At 42.7% G+C, this 19,630-nt stretch overlaps 1 protein-coding gene across 2 annotated transcripts in view; it reads left to right on the forward strand.

The window, feature by feature from the left end:
• Window positions 1-6,177: 6,177 nt before the first annotated feature.
• The window catches only part of PACSIN2 (protein kinase C and casein kinase substrate in neurons 2), a 113,235-nt gene continuing 99,782 nt past the window's right edge, over window positions 6,178-19,630 (forward strand). For both annotated transcript variants that reach the window (XM_075003980.1, XM_075003951.1), the window contains exon 1: window positions 6,178-6,278. The gene's annotated coding sequence lies outside the window, so the exon portion shown is untranslated. The remainder of the gene's footprint in view (window positions 6,279-19,630) is intronic.

The raw sequence follows: 19,630 nt of genomic DNA on the forward strand, positions 1-19,630 counted from the left end.
TGTGAGTTGGTCTCAGGCCCACAACTGCCACTCCATGTTAGCCCTGAGCCAGTGCTCCATTGTGCCCTGAATGGCCAACAGGGGAGCTTTGTGGTCCCATTGGTACTCTTCATCCACCCACCATGAGCCCCTCTGTCTGTGTGCTTGCCCTGCCAGGGAGGTGGGGCTGACCCAGCCCTCGGACAGCGTTGGTCCAGCTGTAGAGAAGATGAGGAGAGACAGAGAGTCATTCCTACAATGCAGTCCCTATGCAGCTGTGCCACCCACCACGAGCAGCAAACACCATGCCCTAGGCCAAGAGACAGGGATGCCCCAGGAGTGAGGCCATGTATGGCTTGCACAGCAGGTCCTGCCAGCATGGGAGCTCTGCGGTACCTCCAGGACTGCGCTGACTACTGCACTTCCCCCTACCCCTGGCAACAGGCTAGCAGTCAAGCGGGGTGTCCATCCACAAAAGGGTACCCGCATGAGGGGCGGGTGAGCCAGGAGCAGCCTTGCCCACCCTTTCCCCCCGCACCTGAAGCTCATGGCACTGCCCATGGGAGTAGGTGCTGCCTCATAGCTGCAGGCCATACTTGTGTGCCAGGTGCCGCACTCCTCCGTTTGTCTGGGGTCAGGCCGCTGCCCTTGTAGCTAGCCCACTTCCAGCCATGGCAGGTGCTGGGAAGTGCCCCGCTCCCACCCCGGGACCTGGGGTTCATTTGTCCTTCTGTGAGGATGCCGTCCATGCCATTGCTATTTTGTTGACAAAACCCTGTAATCTAGACACAGCCTAAGGCAACTATATTGACCCTAAAGAAAATGGTAATGGTTTGAAATGCTAACATTTTAAAAAAATTTACGGGTATCTGTTTTGTGGTTATGACTGACTCTTACTGGAACATAAACATTCTGAAGAGAATATGATAAATTAATTGAAATGATGTTAATAAAATAAACATAGCTTTAGAACATGCAACAACTGAAGGACTGTAAGTAGAATTTCTATACAGAGTACATCAGTACATAATAGAGCATATTGAAGTATGGGAGGTATCAAAGGATATAAATGTATATTTAAAAGAAGAGAGTATTGCTAATTGAGGGGGGAGGGAGAAACTGTCCACTATTTACAAAGAGCTGAGAGGAAATAAGATATTTTGTGACAGCTTTCTGTTCTGTTACTCATACCAAAACCAAAATCTTACTTGTCCACCAAGAGGCCTATGTGAGTTATCGGCATTTGGCTTTCCTATTTTAAAAATAAAACAAAATTAAATAACCTTTTCCACGCCAAACTTAGAACAATTAGAATACACTAACTCTGCTCAAAAAGGCTTGGATAATAAAGATCCCCTAATTTGCACATGAATTAATATTATTTTGGTCATTAGTTTCTTGTACTTAAAACACAGCAGAAAATAATCTAATGTAAAAATGTTAGATTTTTTTTTAAAAAGTGTTCCAGTCAAAATTATTTAAATTACTAAGGGATGCTTCAGCATCTCTCAGTAAATCTGTAATGGCTTTATAGTGGCTGAACTTTTTAGTTTATCTCATCATGCCAGAAGAGTCCGGTAGGATGGTCTTAATCTGACAGTAGATACAGAAATATGTGCAAATCTCACTTCATTCACAGTAAAAGGAGAGCTCATCTAAGCCCAGATATACATAAACAGATTCTTAATCTAAAATATGCTGTTCGTGAATGAGAAAAATGCTTGTGCATTGCTTGAGCATTTGGTTAGAGATTATGAGAGTATAATGTGTATGCTGCTCATTCTTCAAATTCGTGATCACATGCTTAACTTTGTATTGTTACTGGTCCTACTGAAGTCAAGTAAAGCATGTTCATAGTTGCTTGTAGGATCAGTGCATGTGTGCATTCAAGAGGACACAAATATATTGAAAACTTAATTTTCCTCTCAGATGTAAATCATAACTCGTGAAAGTCAATGTAACTGATCACATACATACACTGAGGCTACGTCTACACTTAGGAAAAACTTTGAAATGACCACGTTAATGGCCAAATCAAAGAATATTAATGAGGCACTGAAATATTCCTATGAGGGGATTTCGATGTTGGTGGGGTCCTTTCGAAAAGGACCCCGGTGTAGACGAGCCACATGGGAGCGAACCGCGGCACTTTTGAAGTGCTGTGGCTGCCAGCATGCTAATGAGGTGCTGAATATCTATTTCGGTGCCTCATTAGTATTCTTTGATTTGGCCATTAGCATTGCCATTTCGAAGTTTTTCCTAAGGGTAGACATGGCCTGTATGATTTTAACAATATTATATTTTAATTGCTTCCAAATCACCTCTCACCATCCCCCCCCAAAATAGGGAAAGTTTAATTAAAATTATATTACATTATTGCCTCCTTAGCTCTCTGAGAGACTTCCTGTCACTTTACAGTCAGTCCTGTACACTTTAAGAAAGAGTGGGAGGCATCCTATGCCCAGAAGAGGGTGTTAGCCACAAGTAAAGTATAAATAGTAATCCTTAATATGTTTCAGAGAGGCAGCTGGGTTAGTCTGTTTCAGCAAACACAATGACAAGTCCTGTGGCACCTAAAGATGAACAAATTAATGTGGGCATAAGCTTTTGTGGGCTGGAACCCTGTTCATGCAGCTAACAAAATGGGCTCTAGCCTACGAAAGCTTATTTCCAAATTAATTTGTTCATCTTGAACCTTTAATATGGTGCACTAAGGCAACCACTGAAATATTAAATTAAGATGAGTTATGCAAATTCTTAATTTTTGATCTCTGGTTTCCTTGCAAATGGTATTTTCTCTTGTTTTACATAATTTAATTATTATAACTTTGTAGCACTTATTATAAATACAGGAAAATGAGGTGAAATGTTGGACAAAGTGCAATATGATTTGACAATGTAATCTCACACCAGCCATAATCTGCAGTGTTAAAAATCTTCATCAGATTTTAGTATAAAACTATTGTTTAGAAATATTCACTGCTGTTCATTCTTCCATTTATGTACACTTCAGCCAGAGATCCTTGTTGATCCTTTTATAGCATTTTCAGGACATCACAAGCTTAGCAATGTATTATATGATTTGCATTTTCATCCAGTGTTGGGCTCTATGCACCATTTAAGCAAAATGAGTTCCCTACACAGAGGCCAGGTTTGCAGAAGTGGGACTGGCATATTGCTTTTGCACCAAGATGTAGAAGGGCTAATTTAGTGTATCCATCAACATAAAAACAGGTAGGGAGAAGTGAGGCATGTACGAGTCCACACACACACTGATAGATCTTTAGATGATAAGGCATTGTCTTCTTCCGCTAAAAAGTCAGCTCTGATATTTTTTTGCCTCAAACCTTGTGTAGTTATTCACCATATTAAAACATTGGTGTAAAATTAGAGTGATCCCCTGACTTACACAAGTGAGTGTTTTACATACACTTGCTGCTCATTTTGAACAGGTGAACATGACCAAGAAGGTGTAAGGCAGTGGAGAATCACGTTGTAGAGGAATCAATTATTGCCATTATTTTGCCAACAAATCCATAGTTCTTACTCCATGAAACACCCCCTGATTTCAGTGTGCCTGAGTATGGACTTCAAGAGTGGATCAGTGAACTACAGTTAGTTTCTGGTTTGTTCTGTTTTGTAAATCTTCTAGCAAGTTTGACCATTTTTGGATGATGCAGTCCAGATAAAGAAATAAATTAGTGCCAAAGGGAGGTTGCGGATGAGGAAAATGTAAGGCCCAGATCCTAAGAAAGGTACTTAGACACCTAACTGGGCATTGAAATGAATGGGAGTTAGGTGCTTAAATAATTCTGAGGACCTAGCAAAGGTGAGTTTTAATTCAGATCATATTTAGGTAATATGAAAATATGATTCACAGCAAATATAATGGGATTTATGATCATGTAAAACAGTTTGTAATTGATTAGGAAGTTAATTGATTCAAAGCCTCACTTCATACTGCAGTGGAAAAGTTGTCACAGAGAACTAAAACAAGATGGGAAAAGGAATATAACCAGGCAAGTTTCAATAATCAATTTCTCTTTAAACGAGGAAGCATTGACCTTTTCTTATTTCAATATTAGATATAAAGTCCTATGACTACAATGAATCTGAATCACATTTTTGGGGATATATCTTCTAAGGGTAAAATTCATTCTAGTGCATAGGCTTCAAAACATGCTTCTCACTGAAGCATTGCTTAAAAGTTGCCGAGTCTGGGTCACTGCACTAGGGTTAATTTTATCTCCAGTGAACATATGTAACTCTAATTTAGGTTAATGTGTTATGCACATGTATTGGAAAAAGACTGTAATACTTTTGTGACAAAAATTGACCATAATAGAAGAAGAAACTTTAGAGTCGTGTCACAAGAGCTGATCTTGTATTCCTATTACCTCCCCACCAAACTGCAGTGTGAAAACATTGTAGGCAGGCTGGCAGTAAGAGCAGCAGGTGGGAGGAGAATTTTAAAACTTGAACAAAGATAAGTTAAAAACATGGGATTTCCAATGCAAGATAAAAGGAAATGTAGTCTGGAAGGAGGAAATTAAGATATTGTGATTACTGTAGCCCAGGGGGTTTCAAATTGTGTGTTGGGACCCTAAAGGGGGGTCACAATCCAATTTTAATGGGGTCACCAAGGCTGGAGGTGACCCTGGGTCCTACCAAGTCTGAGCTTAAGTCTCACAGCCCAGGGCTTAGTTCATATCTTCCACCTCGGGCAGAACCTCTTGGGTTTCAGTTTTGGACCACCACCCAGGATGGTGGGTCTTGGGAGGCAGGGTTCTGGTGGATGTGGTCTTCAGTTCTCGTTCCTGGGGTTATGTAGTAATTTTTGTTGTCAGAGGTGGATCATGGTGCAATGAACTCTGAGAACTGCTTCTGTAGCCTTTGAGCTGGACTGAAGATGAAATGCTTTTCTGATTTTTAAAATAAATAAGCTAGCAAGGATAAAAACAATCGAAGAAGAGTTTCACCAATAATAAATACTATTCAAGTACAGTGCCCTCTTAGTGACAGAGGGATAACCAAAAACATTATTTTAAAGGTGACTTGTTCAAGGACATCCTCAATCACACATGTAGTTAACTGACAGTAATACTAAGTCCCATTAATTTTGTTTCTTTGTGCATTAAGGATAGGGCCTTAGCAAATTCACAGTAATGAAAAATGCATCATGGACCATGAAATCTGGTCATGTGTGTGCTTTTACCATATCCTATACAGATTTTATGTGGAAGACCAGCATTTCTTGAATTAAGGGTCCTGACCCAAAAAGTAGTGGCAGGGGACCTCAAGATTATTTTAGAGGAGACTTGCAGTATTGCCAGTCTTTCTTCTTTGCTGTTTTCAGATCTGGGGGGCCAGCACAGAAATCAGGATGGCAATACCATACCATCCTTACTTCTGCATTGCTGCCAGTGACTACTCTGCTTTCAGAGCTGGCTTCTCAGCCAGCAGATACTGCAATACAGAAGGATAGCAGTAATGCAACCCCTCCACCATCACAATAACCTTATGATTGCCCCACAACTCCTTTTTGGGCCAGAATCTCTGCAATCAAAACACTGTGAAATATCAGATTTAGGGGTCTGGGGCAAAACAGATTTAAGGGGAGGGGAATGGTGCTTGGTCCTGCCAAAAGAGCAGCAGCCTGGACTTAATGACCTCTAGAGATACACATCCGTGAGACCATCTATTAACATTAGAGAGCTGGCTGCATACCTGGGGTAGGTAAAGCTTTAGGGTTGCTCAGCGTCTCCTGCAACGAGTTTTAGTGCTGCGAGTGGCACGTTGCCCCCCGGCAGAAGGGAGAGAAGAAATAACACGAGCATTAACTGAACGCTGCTGCAGAGGTTTTAGTAGCAAAGCGGGACCACGCACTGACATCGCCCACTGTGTAATGCGGCTCACCCCAAGACAACCTTTCCGAAGGGGGAGAAGGCGGCTGAGAACCTGCGCGTTCGTGCTCTAGACCGTTCACCACCCGCCGCCTCTCCTCAGCTGGCGGCACCGTCTACCTTTGCCCCCTGGCCGCCTCACCTCTCCGTACCGTACAGAGGAAGCGATTTTGATTGACGATGAAATGAACCAATGGCACTCTCTTCTGCGCTCCTCGGAGGCGGGCTCACGTTATCCAATCAGAAGGCTTCTCTGCAGGCAGCCAATGGAGGCTCGCGGCTGCGGGCTGGCGCAGGCGGGGTGGGTGGCAGTTGGTTCGGTTGGTGCCGAGCGGAGTAAGGACCTTCCCGCCGGGACCCAGACACGGCCTCAGCGGAGACTGGGAGCAGCCGAAGGTGAGGGAGGCGCCGCCGGGCGGGAGGCTGGGACGCGGGCTCGCCGCCCCCTCCCCCGGCTGGGTCGTCCTGAAGGGGCGGGGCCGGTCGGGCCGCTCACCGCTTCCGCGGGGGTTGCAGGCGCTGTCCGGCCGGGCTTCGCGGTGCTGCCTCCCGCCCGTGGCCTGGGCTGGCGTGGGGCGCCCGGGGTGCAGCCGGGTCGCTGGCCCTTTGTGTGCCTTGGAGTCTCTAGGAGCCAAAGGCTGCGCCATGCGAGGGAGCCCCCAGCCAGAGGCGTCCCCCCTTCGGCCGCGGCGGGGAATGTTGAGTGGTGGGGGAGGTGCTCGAGGGCTCGGGCGCTGGGAGTGCGGCGGGGGCAGGGGAACAAGGGCAGGAAGTGGGGGGCGGAGAAGGCCCGAGGATGTTGATTGCTGCCCCCTCTTCCTGCGCCTTTGCGCCCCCCCTGCCCCCGGCTTGTTTCTGTTCAGCACTGGGGTTACTCCTCTTCCGGGTCCCCAGTCTGGGGTGGCTGAGCTGGGCAAGCGGGGGAAGCCTTTCTTGGGGAAGTTTGGAGCCGGCAGGACTGGAGGGCGGCTGATTCTGAAAAGGTTCTTATTCTGTACCAGAGAGCTGAAACCTGCTTGTTGAAATGCGGTAACCCATTAGTGGTTGTTGAAGCACAGCCTTTAAACGACAGTGAGGTTTCTTTTACTCCCCACGTGCTAAAAGTTAATGGAGTATGTGCCAGTGATCCCTGCACTACATGCCTACCCCACAAATACTTCTGCCTATGGGTAATGACACAAGTAGGTGGTGCTGATTTGTCTCATCACCCCCTACCTCTGTGTAACTTTTTGCCAGGAAGAATCAGGTCACTTAATCCTACACAGTGAAACATCCTTTTACTTTATTGGAAGTGAGCTGCAAGAGTCTTTTTATGTGGGTTGAGCCCACTAACATCCAGACAAACACTTTAGATACTAGTGTATCTGTCTCTCCCAATCAGCTTGTTTAACTCTAATGAAGATGATTCAGAACTTGGTATGTTCTGTCTATACATGCTTCTTTCTGTTCTCCCTTTAAGAGCAAAGGAGACCAGAAACATGGCTGTTTCCAAGTACTCATTTACACAGGGTAAAATGCTCAACCTTCCTAGCAGAGTAGCTGTGTTGATCTGTAGACCCCTGACTTATGCAGGGACTGTGTTCTCACAACCCCTGTGTAAGTCACATTTCCCGTGCAACTCATGGGGGAGCCAGGAAAATGATGAGGGCACCAGCTTTGGTCAGTTTCTTGGCCCTGCAAGCAAAGGGGAGCCAGGATGCTGCCTGGTCCCCAGCTCCCCTCCACTTGCAGAGCCAGGAAACTCATCAGTTTCCCCATTCGTGTCATGGTGACAGCTGAAAGTCTGACTCTTGTCTTTCGCCACTGCCAGGAACTGCTTCTGCCACTGACAGAAGCAGGGAAATGTCTCCTGTCCGGGATGGCAGCCCAGTCGCTACCCTTATTGACAGGAGTGGTTTCTCCACTCCTGTCAGCAAGGCAATCACGTTAACCCAAGAGTTGCATGTATCTTGGGGGGGTTTACTATGTGTAGAAACCATGAGGAGTCCTGTAGCATCTTAGAGACTAATGAACTTATTTAGGGCATAAGCCTTCATGGCTAAATCCACTTCATTATCAACTGACTTAGTGACCCATGCTTCTGATTAAAATCATAGACCAATTAAAGTGTTTTAAATCCAGGAAATAAATTCCTTTTGCCTATAAATCCAAGAAATTGTATAAGTCATTTTCCCCTTGGCTTTGTAAAATCACTGTGCTGAGTTAAATGTTCCCAATGTGCTCCTATCCACAGACTAGTCAAAAGGTAACTAACAATGCTGCTTTCTGTTGTTCTCTGTTGGAAACTTTCCTTTGTGTTCGTTTTAACTTAATTCAGGGTTCAGCCAGTTCCTGTGCAAGGTTATGCAAACTAAAATACAAGGCTGATAGGTCAGAAAAGGTTTAACAGATGTACTGATGTTTTGGATATATTAAGATGTTGGTGAAGATGGGAGTAAATACTGTGATGACTTAGCTTTTCAGTTGGTCTCTTTATTCAGCCAGTGTAATAATTAAGATACCTCTGTAAAACCCCTTGTTTACAATTTTTGTGGTGAAATAAATAAGGCTTAGTTTGATTTCTGACTTTAACTGAAATTATACAATACATGTTGCCTCATATTAAAGTCTGGAATTGCTACCAGACTTATATTTTTGTCTCAGAAGAGAATACATTTATTGTATGTTCTTCTAGTTATGGCTAAACTGACTTAAGCAAGAGTGTGTGTCAGAACACATTCTTAAAAGTGAAGATTACTGGAGGAATGCAGCTACATACCACAGGTCAAGCAGCAGAACATACCACGCATATGGTTTGTGGTGAAACAGCCAATTAATGGTTGACGATACTTCAGACCTGCCTTGAAGCAAGGTTTTGGTCACACATTTTTCTCCACTTGAGGCTCCCTCCCACAAAAATACATGTAGCTTTGGGATCTATATCAGTCATAGCACATGCTGAATTAACAAATATGATTGTTTTAACTAGTAACAGAGAGGAAGCCGTGCTAGTCTATACACTATCAAAACTGTGTGGGTGACGTTAAGTAAGTGATGACATGCATTTTGATATAGCTAATGTAAAGCTTTTTATATAGTCATATGTGTTTGGGTATCTGGGAAGGCCTGCAAAAATTCATGAGCTGTCCAAGTGTGTTGCAGTAGTACTCTCCAGCATTCTCCATTTTATTTTTTTATTTTTACTTCCATTCTGTGAACACATCTTATATTATGACTTTCACTGTATGCTATGTCATACATCATAGGAGCTTATGCAGTGGTCTTCCTTGCAAAATATTTGGTCTGTGAATGTCTGTAAATAATGTTTTTAGAAGAATGTCTCAATTAAATATTTTTCCAACTGTTTTTTTCTTTATGCCTGTATTTCTCAGGCTTGGGTCTGTGGACCCCTAATTTATTTTTGTAGAAATATTTTGAGGAGGTAGGCAGTCCCTGAGAAAGAGAGGCATAATTAGAATGGTCCACAGAATGAAAACATAGATAATTCTATCGGAGAGGTAGCTGTGTTAGTCTGTATCTTTGAGAACAACAAGAAGCCCTGTGGCACCTTATAGACATTTTGGAGCATAAGCTTTCATGGGCAAAGACCAATTTTGTCAGATCTGATGAAGCGGGTCTTTGCCCACGAAAGCTTATGCTCCAATAGATAATTCTAGACGTTGACATCATGCTGTCTTTTCTTAACATAGAAGTTCTTTTTAAGAAATGTGGCCAGTAGTTCAACAATTTATTTTAGTTGTCCATAAGTGTGTTAATTTAAAAAAAAATTTTTTTTTTTTTAGCTTGTCAGTTACAGGGCTTATCTCTGGAAAAAAGTAGTTCCAGATATTGACTGACTCGTCTCAGGAGGGTCATTTGGAAAATACACTCATCCCTCGCACTATGAGCACAATTGGTTCTATGAGCACAATTGGTTCCCCTCATAAGAGGGACACTAAATTCTCATTGAAATACACGTTAAAGTCTCTGGTTCCTAGAGCTTGGTGAAGGAGTGGCAGCCGGTGGCGCTACTTTTGGAAGGTAAGTGAACCTTGGGTTTGGGGGTTGGAAAAGGTTAAAGCTTGGAGGCAGTTTAGGGCCATGAGTGGGAGGGAGGGTTAAAACCTGGTGGCTGGTTGGGTCTGTGGGTGGGTGGGGGGTTCAGGCTGCTGAAGGTAGGGTATGTGGTTGGGGGTGGTGGTCAGGCAGTGGCAAGGGGGTTAAGGCTGCTGCAGTTTGGGGCTGTGGGGCCAGCACAGGGGTCAGGCTGCTGTGGGGCTGGTCTGCAGGGCTGGCAGCTGGGGAGGTGGTCAGGCTGCCTCGGGGCTGGGGGAGGTGCGGGGTCAGGCTACCATGGGTAGGAGCTGCGGGGCTGGTGGGGGGTGTCAGATATGGGCAGGTTGGAGCCAGGGGAGGGGATTATTCTCGTATGGGGGGCGGAATATTCACTGGTAGAGTGAACTCAGGTAAGTAAATGTGTCCCTCATTGAAGCGAGTACTTGTAAGTGAAGTAATCATTTAACGTGGGATGAGTGTAGTCCTTAAGTTTCTTGTGTTCTTATCCTCTGTTCTGGGCTGTTGAAAATGGCAATTAGGATCACTAGCAGTTTGTGCCATGTCTCTGTGTTGGCTATTGAGAAGGGGTAACAGAGCAGCATGGCCCCTCTGGCAACCATGAATCATCCTATGCTCAAGAGAGGCAAAGTAAAACAGCTCTTGAGTTGTAACAGAGAGATAGCTTTGTTAGTCTGTATTCTGTCTTTTAAAAAAAAAAAAGCAGTCATGTAACACTAAAGACTAATAAAATTTATTTAGGTGGTGAGCTTTCGTGGGACAGACCCACTTCTTCAGATCTACAGACTTACCAGAACAGACTCAATATACAAAGCACAAAGGTGCAAAAATTGTTATCAAGGTTGACAAATCGGGAAAAATTATCATTGTTGGCAAATCAGATAGAAAAGCAAGAGAGGAGGGTATGTAAAACAGTCCTTATAATGGGTTAGGTAATTGCTGTCCCTGGTCAAACCACATGTTAATGTGTTGAATTTGAATATGAATGTTAGTTCTGAACATTCTCTCTGTAGATGGTTGTTAAAGTCTATTTTCTGCACAACACAAACGCTCAGGTTTTTAACAGAATGGTCCGCTCCATTAAAGTGCTGGTGAACAGGTTTGTGTGTTTGGAGATTTTTGATGTCTGCTATATATCCATTCATTCTTTGGCGAAGAGCATTTGCAGTCTCCCCTATATACAAAGCATGTGGGCATTGTTGGCACATGATGGCGTATATTATGTTAGTTGAGGAACGGACGAATGTGCAAGTGATTCTGTAATTAATGTGGTTAGGTCCAGTGATGGTATCTCCAGAATAGACGTGGGCAAAGTTGGCAACAGGGCTTGTTGGAAGGAAAAATTCCAGAATTAGTAGTATTGTGGTATAGCCTGTAGTTGCTAGGGCGAATCCTTATCAGATTAGGAGGCTGTCTATAGGAGAGAACAGGCCTGTCACCTCGGGCCTTCTGGAGTGGGGCATTTAGAGTAGTTTTCTGTTGTTGGAGTGCTAGAACTTTTTTGTAGACTTCGGGCTCTGGCCAGCTATTTTAGATGACCCTTTTGTGTAATAACTTTCTCAGTTCCTAACTTTAAGTGCAGGATTTGTTAAAACTAAAAAACATTTTAATGGTTTAATGCTCAGAATGCCCTTTGAGTTTGAATGAAATAAGTGGTGCTATTCAATAACTATTTATCTTCTCAAGAGATCTGTCATATAGTGTAATTTTTAAATGTCTTCCACTCTCTCGTTGGATATACAGATCATACTAACATGTCCGGTATTAGTGCAGTTTCAAATCTGCAATAGGTTACAGTTTCCAGGACTTGGTCAGCTTTTCGAGGGTTGTTCATCTGGCTGCATAAAATTCCCAAGTGTGTTGGCAAAAGGAAACGTTGGCCTATCAAATTTGAAAGGTGCTCCTGTGATTTATAGATGTAGTGACAGAAATAAGCAAATTTTTCTTCTTATGTAGAAATTAATGTGCTAACAAGCTGTACTTAACCAAAGAGGTTTCACAGGTACCAGTTATTTGTTAGGTTTTGTTTAATGCTAGTTTTTTTTTTTAGTCAAAATATAAGTTTGGGGTTAAACTTGAAATCATGAGGAAATTTCTTTTGGGCACATGACGAGAAATACAGCAGGAAATATCAATACTTATTTGTGTACTGAGATACAGCTTAACACCGAGTCTGCTTGGGTGGAACTTTCATTTTAATATTAGGCTGAAAAGTGTATATTGTCTGTATGCTTAGCTCCTCAAGATTGAGAAAATTGTTTTGATGATTGTTCAACTTGAGAAGGCAGACAAGCTATTGCGGATCTTCAGTGAAAAACTGTTAGTTTAGGATCTATAGTAAACCTTCAATTTAATGGACTAACTGGGGAGAGGTGTCTGTAAACCTGGGTGTCCGCTCAATCGAAGGGTTTACTGAGACCCCCCCCGACCCAAAATACCTGCTATTCACCTGCTGCAGGAGGAGCTGGAGCCCAATGCCAAGGCTGGATCTTTTGGGGACCTTGTGTGGGGTGGGGGCGGGGGTGGGGGGGTGGGGCCCTGCGCATATGCTGGAGCTGCAGGGTGCTGTGCCGTGTGGATGGAGCAAATGCAGGCACTCCCTTGGTATGTACACAATAATTTGAGCAAGTAGGTCTGTGTGAGAGGTTGCCACCTGTTGCACGTGGCCACAATATGATATTGAGTGGAGAGTTGTGTCAATATTTGAGAAGGCACCCAACCCTAATTGATAAACAGGTATAAAAATAGGTGTGCATAAATATTCAACAGTAGATAGTTGAGCTAGATCTGAGGCAAAAATATAAAATACCTCTAAGGCACTGTGATGGAATGAGAGTCAACAGTTTAAATCAGGTAAATGCTTTAAAAATTGTCCTGAGTCAGATATCACATTTGTGATCATGGTATAAATTTCCAACACTTTCAAAATATTTATATCTTAAAGAGTGTTTGCTTTGAGCTTAATGCAAGATGGTCATTCGTTTCTGCTGTTTATAGATTACTGATGGCAGTTAAAAGCATCTCTTTGCCCAGTAGTTCTGGGGAAACAATGTATGATAAATTAATTTCGTTATTCACTGCTTCAGGAATGGAAGGTGAGTGGGATGGAAAGAGCACATCAAAGTACAGTTCCAATCCTATTTACATGTACCTGGCCTGTGTGAAACTAATTTCTCTTGTCAGCACTCCTTATGAGTTATTGGTACAGATGCAGAGAAGAGGAAAAACAGATTCCACCAGTGTATGTAAAAGGTTCATAAGTAATCAGTAATATTATAAGTTTCTCTGTGAAAATAAATGTTTTAAATCTTCTGACAATCATCACTGTACATATACTTGGAAAAAATTTTGTATTCTAATTTCAGAATTGGTAGACATATTATACTTATCCGTTGAATAAATGTGAGTAGCAGCATTCTGCATTATTATCCAACTGCTGTGCCAATGGAGATATGTATTTAAGTTCTCAAAAGAACAATTACATTAATCGGTAAATGATGTCACAGCATACTGATTTCTGGAAGGCCATAGCAGAATAAAGTCAATTCAGTATGACTTTTGCAATGTGAAAATTTGTAACTGTTCAGAATGCCTTTCGTGTCATATTTAGTTATTTGGCACATAGCAAAGTATGTGATTTTTTGTGTTGGTTTGTGTGGTTAGTATCTTAACTCAGGAACACATACAGCCACATTTTTTTTGCTGTTTTAAGCAGTGAGTTTATAACTAACATAAAGGGAGAGCACACTTTCCATGGCAAACTGATTCTACAGGGGAAGTGTGGGGTACAGATGTCAGTTTGTGATGAAAGGAGCCATAAGACAAAACAATTTGATGAAACCCAAAGAGATGCCTGTATTATGCCTTCAGTTGTCTCTCTCCTGATGGGAGACTTCTTGGCAACCTGACAAATATCTAGGTCACTGCTGAAAACAGTATCACTATGTTCTTGTCAGACAATGTAAGAAATCCATCAAATAGGTATAGATTGGTTAAGGCACCTTTGCCTGTTTTTATGAACCCGTGTGAATGTTGTTTTAAAATGAATACAGAAAGTAAACTACGTAACTGTCACATTGTTTAGTCTTGGAATCATCTTTGTATTGTCTTCAAAGACTTACCCACTAGAAAGAGTACTCAAGTTGTCCTAAACAAAACCTTCAAAGGTTTTGTTTTTATTTGTGTTTGCACTAATTCTAATTTAAACCCTAGAAAATTACATTTAACCTTGAAATGGCAGCTGTACCAAATTGATGGTGGGGTCATCTCAAGCTTGAACTTCACTAGGTGGATAGTGACTGAGAGATAGCTGTTAGTCTGTATTCTACCAAAACAAAAAAACAGTCATGCAGCACTTTAAAAACTAACAAAATAATTTATTAGGCGCTCGGCTTTTGTGGGACAGACCCACTTCTTGATAACAATTTTTCTGATTTGCCAACCTTGATAACAATTTTTGGACCTCTGTGCTTTGTATATTGAGTCTGTTTTGGTGAGGCTATGATCTGAAGAAGTGGGTCTATCCCATGAAAGCTCATCACCTAATAAATTTTGTTAGTCTTTAAAGTGCTACTGGACTGCTTTTTTGTTTTAGTAGGTGGAGTTCTTTCAAGGCACTTACCTCCTTCCATGCTAAGATGCCACTCTTGTTCCACAGTAATATAAACCATTTGTTTTAGTTGTAGGGGTTGAGGATAGATCCAATTTACTGTACCTGAGACTGTCTGCTTAATCCTTGTGTATTAAGAAAATACTTTGTTTTGAGAACATCATGAGGTTTGTGGCATTTGAACACAGGTATATTGACAAAAGGAAACAATTCAAGCAGTTAGCTGCTCTTCAAAGGAACTTTAACTTACTGTGGTGTGAGAGATGGAAATGACCACAGCTGAAGACTTCTGTGCCCAAACAGCTAATGTTCTCCGCTTTGCCAGGCAGTTTCCATTAGGAGGACAAATTGATGAGTTGGATGTATTTTGTTTGTAAGCAAACAGAATTGCACAATGGAAACAAATCCTTGCTCTTCACACGGTAGAAACAAACAGGTAGTTCTCTTGCTCACAATTTCCAAACTAGCCTCTCCAGTGAGTTTGTTGCTACTGTCTCTCCCGTCCCTTTCAGGGCCATGTTTACAACTGCTTCTCACTTTCAGCTTGCTTCCTTGGAGGTTTGCTTCTCTCACATTCACACTGCTTGCCAAACAGTCCCTTCTGCCCTCTATTTGCAATTGGGGAAATGTCTTGGCTCACGTGACTTAGCTTCTGATCAGGCCTTGCCATTTGGCCCATTGCTTTGGATGGTGGCTTCTCTGACCAGCTGTAGCTGTGTAAAAGAGCTTAATTGCTGCTTCTGCTTTGCCTGAAAGATGGCTGATATGCACAGCCACCAATTTTAACTAGGTCTGTGATTATCTATACAGTACATGAGACTTGCTGTTAACATATTATGATGGAAGGCTGCAGATAATTTTCTCTACAAATAGGGTTAAAAATTGACATCTCTAAAAGTAGAAAGTGTAAGGGAATTGTAACTTTCTTCAAGTCTTAGATATGAGTTTTGGAAATTAATTTTGAAAACTCACAGAAGTCAACTTTTTGTCTGGTGGTCTGTATAAATATTCAATATAAAGTACTGTACTCCAGATATATTACTAGACACGAAAAGAAAACCATTCTGAGTTTGTTCCTGGAAGATGGTTTTTGTATATCCAGGGCAAGGTTCATTTGCTTTGTGCTTCATACCTATTGTAGCTCACTGTTTCTCAACACTGAACTAAAAAGGAAACTCTACCACCCCATCATGGGTTAAACAGCTGGATGTACAATTGCACAGTATCAGGCGTGAGACTAAAATTAAGAACAATAGGCTTCCATGAGAATATGGGGCTGGCTGTTTGTATTTCATATTGGACACCAGGCTGGCTGCCACATAAACATGTGAACTTACTCAAGATGATCCAGTCGTTCCACGAAGACATGAGAGGAACCATCCAATATGATGGTGCATTATCGGATGCTTTCAGAATCAGGAGCTGCGTCAAACAAGGATGCGTGCTTGCTCCGACATTGTTCGGGATCTTCTTCGCACTCCTCCTGAAGCATGCCTTTGGATCTTCAGCAGAGGGCATCTTGCTGCACACAAAATCTGATGGGAAACTGTTTAATCTTGCAAGGCTGAAAGCTAAGTCTAAGGTGCGGGAAGTCCTCATCAGAGACATGCTGTTTGCAGATGATGTTGCTGTAGTGTCTCACACAGAAGACCAGCTTCAAAAACTGCTGGATCAGTTCTCCAAAGCATGCAAGGACTTTGGGCTTACCATCAGCCTAAAGAAGACAAACGTACTCGGTCAGGATGTTGCTGAATCCCCATCAATCAGCATTGACAGCTATACGTTAGAGGTCGTCCACGAGTTCGTTTACCTCGGGTCCACCATCACTGACACCCTGTCGTTGGACACTGAACTAAATAGGAGGATTGGAAAAGCGGCCACAACTCTGTCCAGACTCAGCAAGAGAGTGTGGAATAACAACAAGCTGTACACTCACACCAAAATGCAAGTCTACAGCGCCTGCATCCTCAGCACCCTCCTTTATGGCAGCGAGTCTTGGACCCTGTATGCCCGCCAGGAAAAGAGGCTGAATGTCTTCCACTTGAGCTACCTCAGGCGCACCCTTGGAATATCATGGAAGGACAGAGTGACCAACACCGCCGTCCTTGAGCAAGCTGGAATCACAACCATGCACACCCTCCTCAGGCAGCATCAGCTCCGCTGGCTTGGCCACGTCCACAGGATGAATGATGGAAGGATTCCAAAAGACATCCTGTATGGTGAGCTAGCCTCTGGCAAAAGACCTCCCGGACGCCCCCAGTTGTGCTACAAAGATGTCTGCAAGAGAGACCTCAGAGAGGTAGACATCAAGCTGGACAGCTGGGAAGAACTAGCAGACGACCGCAGCAGATGGAGGCAGGGGTTACACAAGGACCTTCAGAAGGGCGAGATGAGGATCAGACAGCTAGCAGAGGAGAAGCGAGTGCACAGAAAGCACACTAAGGACTTGCCAGACACCCACCACATCTGCAAGAGATGCAGCAAGGACTGTCACTCTTGTGTGGGTCTTCATAGTCACAGTAGACGCTGTAAATGAATTGAAACTATAAAGGGCGCGATCCATAGTCTAGGCAGACTGAATGATGCCGCCTACTACTACTACTACTACTACTACTAAACATGTGAACAGATCTCTTCATGTTAGCCTCCTGCCCATGACCTTTTTCCTTAACTCTCTTGAATACTGTGAATAATAAGAGTCTGCAGTTGTCTTCGGGGGAGTTTTGTGCTGCTTCCAACCTATTCCACAGCAAGTGCTGTCTCCCTTTCAAACAGTCAAATGGAAGACCCTCTATTGTCATTTTTGCATCTACTGAGGCGGTAGCTTTGCAGTTTGTTCTATTTAATCAGGGGGCCCATGAATGGCTTTATTAACTAGGGAAGCAGAGCGTAAACCCAGATATCCCGGGATAGCAGAGGAGTGTTCATGTGGGCAAAAGTCCTTTCTCCACTAATATAAACAGAGCTGAGTTCTGAAAAATCCTAGCATTGTGGGCCATTTCAGACTGCCCAGTAGGGATGTAAAATCCTGTTTAGTTAACAGGGTAAATTTCACTTTTAAACTGGATAATTGATGAAATGGGGGAGAGGCAGCCAGGAAAGCTGCTCGAGCCCTGCTGCGATGGAGCTGTTCATCTGCCATGGACAGGGGCTGCTCTGGCTGGGCTGGAACAGCCTGCCTGCAGTTTTCTCAGGATGGGCTCACTTCAGGCAAGGGCTGTTCAGGGCATGTGGGGTGGAACAACTCTCTGCCAGTAGTGGATGGATGCTCCAGCCCCCACTGGTTAACCACAGTTGGTAAGCCTCATCCATTGAGGGTGAGGTTTACAGTTTAACCAGTTAAACGTTAACATCCCTACTGCCCAATGTTTTGCTTATAAGCCTGCAGTGGTGGCTGACAAGCCCATGAAGCACTGTGAAGAAATACTCCCATTTTGTTTGTGGATTCTGAGCCATGAGACAAAGGTGGTGGTGGCAAATAGTAGGCTCATGGGTCACTTCAGTTGCCTCAGAAGAGTTTGGGAATTCTATGCATTCAAAGCCATTTAGTCTCCTGAGCGTTACCAAACTTTTGTAACCCAAAGCAATGTTACCTTATCCATGGCATCACACTTGCTTGACAGTGGCCCTTGTTGCCAGTCTCCCCATGATGACTGGGTTGGCTAATGGACTGATAAAGTTCCTGATTATAGTTGGAACCAGCTTCTCTGTGGTTATGCCACACTTGCCTTTTGCTAAGCTGTCGTAATTCCAGCATTAGTTCAGCATATATTTCCAAAACAATTTTCTTGCCTCTGCTGGTCATCCCAGGTCTGCAGAACTATACTTTTCTATCAGTCCTTACTGTGTTCCTGAATCCAGAAACAGCAAAAGTCGTCTTCCTCATCCCGCTTCCTCCTCGGAAGCACCTGTTGCTGCATGAGTTGCTGCTGCAACAGCCACATAATTTGCTTGGTGAAGCAGTGGGCGAAGACTAAAACCATAGAGTCACCAAATTGTTCATCATTAGCTGCGTATTTTATGAGCTTGCTTAACAGTTTTCAGTATGCTTTTTTTAATATGATTTTTTTCCCCAAAGGCTCCTGAGTTGGACAAATAGAAACATTATTCTTGATGACACTCAGTTGCATTTGTCCTGCCAAAAAAAAAAATTGCAGCTTTAAATTCTCATCTGCTTTGGCCTTAGAAATCTTTTTATATTTTTCATGATTTTTGTATGAAGGCTTGTTGAATGCTTCATCATCTGGACATCGTTTATAGTATAGCTAAATGTATATGTAAACTCAAATTTAACGAACATCTGCAAATGTAGGGAAGAAGCCTGAATAGTTGAAGGAGGGGCTGCTAGCATTACCTGTTAAGGTTGTGTGACCGTTCCTATTATAATATTGGACCAACTGCATAATATAAATCTGTGGTTCTACAGAATTTTTTTTTCCTCTTGACTGTGTTAGAGGCTGGAGAAAGCAACTTGTAGGTCTGGTTTTGTTGATTAGCTTTAGAAAAGTTGGGTTTGAATTGCCTTTTGAGATTTCATTTATCTTTCATTCTAAAATGACTTTATTCTGGAAGGTGCAGAAATTATTCCAACCTTCACTTTTCCCCCATGGTTCACTTAGTACACTTTGAAGTGAAGGTAAAAGCTAACTGTCACTTTAGGTTGCCAATTGCATCTGAACGTAAATGATTGATGTTAATAGTGAACAGCTTGTTGCAGTTCGACTAGAGTCAGCAACTCAATAAAGAACGAGCAGCCTCTGGCAAAATAAAGTGAATTCTCAAACAGTAGATATGATTTATTCTCAATGAACATATGATTTCTTCTCAAATTAAGGCTAATTTTTTCCTCTAAGCGTGGGTGACTGTAGTGATTGTAACAATTCATATTAAGTACAGCACATTACAACTGTGGGATATCTGTGGTTATATTAAGGAGATTTTAAAGAAGGAATTTAGTTTTGAGATTTAACTGTTTAGTTAGTTAGGATTGGAAGTTGAAGGCTTTTTACAGGCATATGCCCAAAACAGTGGATGTACTTAAGTACATCTTTCCGTTTTCCATATGACTTTTTGCAAGTTCATATTT

Source organism: Carettochelys insculpta, chromosome 1 (assembly GCF_033958435.1).
Source record: "Carettochelys insculpta isolate YL-2023 chromosome 1, ASM3395843v1, whole genome shotgun sequence".
Lineage (NCBI taxonomy): Eukaryota > Metazoa > Chordata > Testudines > Carettochelyidae > Carettochelys > Carettochelys insculpta.